We start from the raw sequence: 9,408 nt of genomic DNA on the forward strand, positions 1-9,408 counted from the left end.
GTCCCTCCTGAGTCAGAGTTTCTTCCTGACTCGAATAAGTAAAGCTAAGGATGAATGATGGCACCAGAAATTCTTTCCATACAAAGGATGTTGCCTTGGTGATCATCATCAATGCAACAATGGCTTGAGGGAGTGGTTGACTACATGGTAAGATATAAAATAGTATAAGAATAAGAATTACAAATGATATCAAAAGAGAGTTATATTGTGGACAACTTACATTTTAGAAGGAGCTGCTGCCACTGCAAGTGTGCCATCATCAGGTTGATGGGGTTGTGGAGTGCTGCACAGTTAAAGAAAAGTTTTAAATAAGAAAAAAAACAAATTCCACCTTAATTCGGCAGAGATACACCCAAATAAGTACCAAATATACCTATATATAAAAGACATGTAACCAAATATTATCCCTTACCCCTTAATTGTTTCTTCACTAATTTTTTTGCTCGGAGACTTTGGAGGGGTTGGTTCAGTCTCCACAGGGCTTGGTGCTCTCGTCTCCGATGGAGGCATACATACTTGAAGCGGAACTCTAACCAAGAAAAAATTAAAAAGTTAACAAACTCTCTTAAAATAGAACATTAGAAGGTTAAAATTTAGTTGTAAAACTCACGTCTCAAGAGGTTCAGATTGGGAATGTGTGTCCTTCCGAACAACGATGTATATGATACAATCATAAAATTTTGTATCAGGGGATTCAAAATTTATGGTTTGAAAGTTAAAAAAATCCATCTATGATCTCAAATAAGCTTTCTGTCAATGGTATCTGATGAGCGGATAATTTATACCTTTTTTGGCATTATTTTTACATAATTTTTAGCATGATTTAATTACTTTTTAGTATATTTTTATTAGTTTTTATTCAAAAATCATATTTCTAGACTTTACTATGAGTTTGTATGTTTTTCTGTGATTTCAGGTATTTTCTGGCTGAAATTGAGGAACCTGAGCAAAAATCTGATTCAGAGGCTGAAAAAGGACTACAGATGCTGTTGGATTCAGACCTCCTTGCATTCGAAGTGGATTTTCTGGAGCTACAGAAACCCAATTAGCACGCTCTCAATTGCGTTGGAAAGTAGACATCCTGAGCTTTCCAAAAATATATAATAATCCATACTTTTCCGAGATTTGATGGCCCAAACTGGCGTTCAAAGTTAGCCTAAAATATTTTGGCGTAAAACGCCCAAACTGGCACTAGAATTGGAGTTAAACGCCCAAACTGGCACCAAAGCTGGCGTTTAACTCCAGGAATAGCCTAAGCACGAAAAAGTTTCAATGCTCAGCCCAAGCACACACGAAGTGGGCCCCGGAAGTGGATTTCTGCACTATCTGCACTTAGTTACTCATTTTCTGTAAACCCTAGTTACTAGTTTAGTATAAAAACTACTTTTAGAGATTTATTTTATATCACCTTTTTAACTTTGATCTTTTTGACGGATCTATCTTTGGACGTTTAGTCCTTAGACCTTTGGATTGGAGGCTGGCCTCACGGCCATGCCTAGACCTTTTTCACTTATGTATTTTCTACGGTGGAGTTTCTACACCCCATAGATTAAGGTGTGGAGCTCTGCTGTTCTTCATGAATTAATGCAAGTACTATTGTTTTTCCTTCAATTCATGCCTACTTATTCTCCAAGATATACTCTCGTTCTTAATTCAGTTAAGTCAGAATGAAGGGGTGACCCGTGACAATCATCCAAATCTTCGTTACTCGCTTAGCCAAGATCGCGTGCCTGACAATCACAAAGCGATCTACATGATGTTCAACGTAGTCATTGGACGACAGCTGGAGTATACTCTCTTGGATATCTAATACACGGACCGAGTTCGTGAGATTAGTATCTTCGTGGTATAAGCTAGAACCATTGGCAGCATTCCTGAGATCCGGAAAGTCTAAACCTTGTCTGTGGTATTCCGAGTAGGATCTGGGAAGGGATTACTGTAAAGAGCTTCAAACCTGCGAATGTGGGGCGCAAGTGACAATGTGCAAAAGGACAATGGTCCTATTCCGACGCTAGCGGGAACCGACAGATGATTAGCCATGCGGTGACAGCGCATATGGATTTATTTTCATCCGAGAGGATCATACAGCTTGCCATGGAAGGAGGTAGCGCATGGTTGGAAGAAGGCAGTAGGAAAGCAGAAGTTCAGAAGCAACAAAGCATCTCCATACGCTTATATGAAATTTCCACCAATGAATTACATAAGTATCTCTATCTTATTTCCTGTTTTATTTATATTTTAATTATCAAAACCTTACAACCATTTGAATCCGCTTGACTGAGACTTACAAGGATGACCATAGCTTGCTTCAAGCCGACAATCTCTGTGGAATCGACCCTTACTCACATAAGGTATTACTTGGACGACCCTGTGCACTTGCTGGTCAGTTACGCAGAGTTGTGAAGAAGTGTTGAGATTACGTTACGCGCACCAAGTTTTTTGCGCCGTTGTTGGGGAACAAACAATTCACGTACCAAGTTTTTGGCGCCGTTGCCGGGGATTGTTCGAGTTTGAACAACTGACGGTTCATCTTGTTGCTCAGATTAGGTCATTTTATTTTATTTTTAAGCTTTTTATTTTCGAAAAAAATTCAAAAAAAAAATTTCGTTCTTCAGAATTTTTAAGAATGAATTCTAGAGTTTCATCATGATATGTTGAAGCCTGGCTGGCTGTTAAGCCATGTCTAATCTTTTGGACTGAGGTTTCCACTTATCTTTACAAGAGCTTCTTTGGATTTCTCATCAATTTAGCTGTTGTATGTAATGCTCTGCTGAAGCTTGGCTGGCCATTGGCCATGTCTAAATTTTTGGACCGAAGCGTTCACATAAAGCTTGGCTGGCTATCTAGCCATGTCTAAATTTTTGGACCGAAGCTTTAGACTAACATCGCATGATTCCTGGAATTCTTATTAAAAATTTTGAAATCCTTATTTTTCTTTTTCCAAATAATTTTCGTAAAATACAAAAAAAATAATAAAATCATAAAACAAAAAAAAATTGTGTTTCTTGTTTGACTTTTGTGTCAAATTTTAAGTTTGGTGTCAATTGCATATTTTGATTTTTCTTTAAATTCTCGAAGAACATATGCATTGGGTTTCTTCATTGATCTTCAAATTGTTCTTGATGATTTTCCTTGTTTGATCTTTGCATTTTCTTATTTTATGTCTTTTCTTGTTTTTCATACGCATTTTAGAATTATTAGTGTCTAAAGTTTAAAAATTTTTAAGTTTGGTGTCTTGCATATTTTTCCTCTCTTAAAAATTTTCAAAAATATGTTCTTGATGTTCATCAGGATCTTCAAAGTGTTCTTGGTGTTCATCTTGACATTCAAAGTGTTCTTGCATGCATTACTTGCTTTGATCTTAATTTCTTGTGTTTTGTTTCATTTTTGTATTTTTCTCTCTCCTTATTAAAAATTCAAAAATCAAAAAAATATCTTTTCCTTTAATTCCTCATAAATTTTGAAATTTTGAATTGATTTAGTCAAAGAATTTTAAAATCAAGTTGTTTCTTGTTAGTCAAGTCAGAATTTCAAATTAAAAACTTTATCTTTTTCAAATCTTTTTCAAAAATCAAATCTTTTTCATTTTTTCTTAATATTTTCGAAAACTTTAAAAATTTGATTTTCAAAATCTTTTTCTTACTTTTATTTCATAATTAATGCTAACAATTAATATTTTGATTCAAAAATTTTCAAATTATTACTTGCCTATTAAGAAAGGATCAATCTTTAAATTCTAGAATCATATCTTTTAGTTTCTTGTTAGTCAAGTAATCACCTTTAATTTCAAAAATCAAATCTTTATAATTTCCTTTTCAAATCTTTTTCAAAATAAATTTCAATCATATCTTTTTCAAAATCAATTTTCAAAATCTTTTCTAACTTCTTATCTTTTCAAAATTGATTTTCAAATCTTTTTCAATTAACTACTTGACTTTTTGTTTGATTTTAAAAGTTTTCTATTTCAATCTTATCTTTTTCAAAACCACCTAACTACTTTTCTCTCTCCAATTTTCGAAAATCACTAACCATTTTTTCAAAAATCTTTTTAATTAATTAATTTATTTAGTTTTCAAATTTTATTTTATTTCTTTTCATATTTTCGAATACTAACCAATAATTAAAATAAAAACAAAAATATTTTTTTATTTTAATTTAAAATTTGAATTCTCTCTCTCTCATCTCTTTCTATTTATTTATTTATTTACTAACACTTCTCTTCTTCTTATAATTCGAACCCTCTCTCCCTCTCTGTGTTCGAATTCTTCATCTTCTCTCTTCTTCATTCTACTCTTCTATTTTTTTACTCACATAAAGGAATCTCTATACTGTGACATAGAGGATTCCTATTATTTTCTGTTCTCTTCTTTTTCATATGAGCAGGAGCAAGGATAAGAACATTCTTGTTGAAGCTGATCTGGAACCTGAAAGGACTCTAAAGAGGAAGCTAAGAGAAGCAAAGGCACAACACTCTGGAGAGGACCTGACAAAATCTTTCAAAAAAGAAGAAGAGATGGTCGAACCCAACAACAATGGTAGAGATGCAAGGAAGATGCTTGGTGACTTTATTGCACCCTCTTCTGACTTCTGTGGAAGGAGCATCTCAATTCCTGCAATTGGAGCAAACAACTTTGAGCTTAAACCTCAATTAGTTTCTCTAATGCAGCAGAATTGCAAGTTTCATGGACTTCCATTGGAAGATCCTCATCAGTTCTTAGCTGAATTCTTGTAAATCTGTGACACTGTTAAGACCAATGGGGTTAATCCTAAGGTCTACATACTTATGTTTTTTCCCTTTGCTGTAAGAGACAGAGCTAGGACATGGTTGGACTCACAACCTAAAGATAGCCTGAACTCTTGGGAAAAGCTGGTCAATGCTTTCTTGGCCAAATTCTTTCCACCTCAAAAGTTGAGCAAGCTTAGAGTGGAAGTCCAAACCTTCAGACAGAAGGAAGGTGAATCCCTCTATGAAGCTTGGGAAAGATACAAGCAATTGATCAGAAGGTGTCCTTCTGACATGTTTTCAGAATGGAGCATCATATGTATATTCTATGCTGGTCTGTCTGAATTGTCCAAGATGTCATTGGACCACTCTACTGGATGATCTCTTCATCTGAAGAAGATGCCTGCAGAAGCCCAGAAACTCATTAAAATGGTTGCAAATAACCAGTTCATGTACACTTCTGAAAGAAATCCTGTGAATAATGGGACAATTCAGAAGAAAGGAGTTCTTGAGGTTGATACTCTGAATGCCATATTGGCTCAGAACAAAATATTGACTTAGCAAGTCAATATGATTTCTCAGAGTTTGATTGAAATGAAAGTTGCATCAGGCAGTACTAAAGAAGCCTCCCCTAAAGGAGAAGCTTATGACCCTGAGAATCCTGCAATGGAAGTGGTGAATTACATGGGAGAATCCTATGGAAACACCTATAATCCTTCATGGAGGAATCATCCAAATTTCTCCTGGAAGGATCAAGAGAAGACCAACCAAGGCTTCACTAATAATGGTGGGAGAACACGGTTTGGCAATAGCAAACCTTTCCCATCATCTTCTCAGCAACAGACAGAGAATTCTAAGCAGAGCCACTCTGACTTAGCAACTGTAGTCTCTGATCTATCTAAGACCACTCTCAGTTTCATGACTGAAGCAAGGTCCTCCATTAGAAATTTGGAGGCACAAGTGGGCCAGCTGAGTAAGAAAATTACTGAACTCCCTCCCAGTACTCTCCCAAGCAATACAGAAGAGAATCCAAAAAGAGAGTGTAAGGCCATAAACACGTCCCACATGGCCGAACCTGTAGAGGAGGGAAAGGCAGTGATTTCCAGTGAGGAAGACCTCAATGGACGTCCACTGGCCTCCAAGGAGTTCCCTAATGAGGAACCAAAGGAATCTGAGGCTCATATAGAGACCATAGAGATTTCACTGAACTTACTGTTGCCATTCATGAGCTCTGATGAGTATTCTTCCTCTGAAGAGGATGAAGATATTGCTGAAGAGCAAGTTGCTCAATATCTAGGAGCAATCATGAAGCTGAATGCCAAGTTATTTGGTAATGAAATTTGGGAGGATGAACCTCCATTGCTCATTAAGGAACTGAATACCTTGGATCAACAGAAATTACCTCAGAAGAAACCGGATCCCGAAAAATTCTTAATACCCTGTATCATAGGCACCATAACCTTTAAGAAGACTCTGTGTGACCTTGGGTCAAGTATAATCCTCATGCCACTCTCTGTAATGGAGAAACTAGGGATCTTTGAGGTACAAGCTGCAAGAATCTCAATAGAGATGGCAGACAATTCAAGGAAACAGGCTTATGGACTTGTAGAGCATATCTTAGTGAAGGTTGAAGACTTTTACATCCCTGCTAATTTCGTAATCCTAGACACTGGGAAGGATGAAGATGAATCCATCATCTTTGGAAGACCCTTCCTAGCCACAGCAAGAGCTGTGATTGATGTGGACAGAGGAGAGTTAGTCCTTCAATTGAATGAGGACTACCTTATGTTTAAGGCTCAAGGATCTTCTTCTGTAACTATGGAGAGGAAGCATGAAAAGCTTCTCTCAACACAAAGTCAAATAGAGCTCCCACACTCAACTTCTAAGTTTGGTGTTGGGAGGCCAACATCAAGCTCTGAGTCTTTGTGAAGCTCTCTAAGAGCTTCACTGTTAAGCTATTGACATTAAAGAAGCGCTTGTTGGGAGGTAACTCAATGTTATTTAATTATATTTATTTTATTTTTCATTGTTATTTTATGTTTTCTTAGGTTGATGATCATGTGAAGTCATAAAAACAACTGAAAAATAAAAAATAAAATGAAAAACAGCATGAAAAATAGCACACCCTGGAGGACAGGCTTATTGGCATTTGAACGCCAGTAAGGATAGCAGAATGGGCGTTTAACGCCCAGCCTAGCAGCATTTTGGGCGTTAAACCCCAGAATGGGCAGCACTCTGGGCGTTTAATGCCAGAAAAGGCTGTCTGGCATCTGGCTGGCATTAAACGCCAGAAATGGGCATCTGACTGGCGTTTAACGCCAAAAATGGGCAGCAGAGTGGCGTTTAACGCCAGGAAAGGTAACAGAGCTGGCATTTACAGAATGGGCGTTTGAATGCCAGAATGGTGCAGAGACTCGAATTTCTTGACACCTCAGGATCTGTGGACCCCACAGGATCCCCACCTACCCCACTTCTCCTTCTCTCCTCTCACACATTTCCATAACACTCTTCCCCAAACACCATTGACCAATCCCATCAAAACCTCTTTCCCACAATCTCTTCACCACTCACATCCATCCATCATTAAACCCCACATATCTCACCATTCAAATTCAAACCATTTCCCTCCCAAACCCAACCCCTCATACACGACTACCCTCTCTCTCTTACCCTATATATACACCTCCTCACTACCTCAACTTTCACACATCACAAACACTTCTCTCCCTCTTGGCCGAACCACTCACCTCCCTCCATCTCCTCCATTTCTTCTTCTTCTCCTCTTTTCTTTCTTCTTTTGCTCGAGGACGAGCAAATTTTCTAAGTTTGGTGTGGGAAAAGCTAAATTTTTTTATTTTTCCATAACCACTAATGGCACCTAAGGCCGGAGAAACCTCTAGAAAGAGGAAAGGGAAGGCAATTTCTTCCACCTCCAAGTCATGGGAGATGGAGAGATTCATCTCAAAGGTCCATCAAAACCATTTCTATGAAGTTGTGGCTAAGAAAAAGGTGATCCCCAAGGTCCCCTTTAAGCTCAAAAAGAGTGAATATCCAGAGATACGACATGAAGTTCGAAGAAGAGGTTGGAAAATCTTCACCAATCCCATTCAACAAGTCGGGATCTTAATGGTTCAAGAGTTCTATGCCAATGCATGGATCACTAAGAACCATGACCAAAGTGTGAGCCCGAACCCAAAGAATTGGCTCACAATGGTTCGGGGAAAATACTTGGATTTTAGTCCAGAAAATGTGAGGTTAGCATTCAACTTGCCAATGATGCAAGGAGATCCTCACCCTTTCACTAGAAGGGTCAACTTTGATCAAAGGTTGGACCAAGTTCTTAGGGACATTTGTGTGGAAGGCGCTCAATGGAAGAGAGATTCAAGAGGCAAGCCGGTTCAACTAAGAAGGCTTGACCTCAAACCCGTGGCTAGGGGATGGTTGGAGTTGATGAGCGGATAATTTATACGCTTTTTGGCATTGTTTTTAGTATAATTTAATTAGTTTTTATTATATTTTTATTAGTTTTATTTAAAAATTACTCTTCTGGACTTTACTATGAGTTTGTGTGTTTTTCTGTGATTTCAGGTATTTTCTGGCTAAAATTGAGGGACCTGAGCAAAAATTTGATTCAGAGGCTGAAAAAGGACTGCAGATGTTGTTGGATTCTGACCTCCCTGCACTCAAAGTGGATTTTCTGGAGCTACAGAAGCCCAATTGGCGCACTCTTAATTGCGTTGGAAAGTAAACATCTTGGGCTTTTTAGCAATATATAATAGTTCATACTTTGCTCGAGATTTGATGGCCCAAACAGGCGTTCCAAGTCAGCTCAAAAATTCTGGCGTTTAACTCCAAAACTGGCACAAAAGCTGGAGTTAAACGCCCAAACTGGCACAAAAGTTGGCGTTTAACTCCAAGAAAAGTCTCTACTCATGAAAGCTTCAATGCTCAGCCCAAGCACACACCAAGTGGGCCCGGAAGAAGATTTCTGCATTAATTACTGATTTCTGTAACCCTAGGCTACTAGTTCTCTATAAATAGGACCTTTTGCTATTGTATTTTCACACAATCTTTGATAAGTCTTATGCTATCTTAGACACGTTTGGGGCTGGCCTCACGGCCATGCCTGGACCTTGTTCTTATGTATTCTCAACGGTGGAGTTTCTACACACCATAGATTAAGGTGTGGAGCTCTGCTGTTCCTCATGAATTAATGCAATTACTACTGTTTTTCTATTCAATTCACGCCTACTTCTTCTCTAAGATATCACTTGTTCTTCAACTTGATGAATGTGATGATCCATGACACTCATCATCATTCTCACCTATGAACGTGTGCCTGACAACCACCTCCGTTCTACCTTCGATTGAGTGTGTATCTCTTGGGTTTCTAATCTAAGATTGGAACCTTCGTGGTATAGGCTAGAATTAATGGCAGCCATTCCTGAGATCCGGAAAGTCTAAACCTTGTCTGTGGTATTTCAAGTATGATCTGGGAAGGGATGACTGTGACGAGCTTCAAACTCGCGATTGTGGGGCATGTGACAGACGCAAAAGGATCAATGGATCCTATACCGACATGATCGAGAACCGACAGCTGATTAGCCGATGTTGTGACAGAGCATCAGGACCATTTTCACTGAGAGGACGGGAAGTAGCCATTGACAATGGTGATGCCCAACATA

This window comes from Arachis ipaensis, chromosome B10, assembly GCF_000816755.2.
Source record: "Arachis ipaensis cultivar K30076 chromosome B10, Araip1.1, whole genome shotgun sequence".
Classification (NCBI taxonomy): domain Eukaryota; kingdom Viridiplantae; phylum Streptophyta; class Magnoliopsida; order Fabales; family Fabaceae; genus Arachis; species Arachis ipaensis.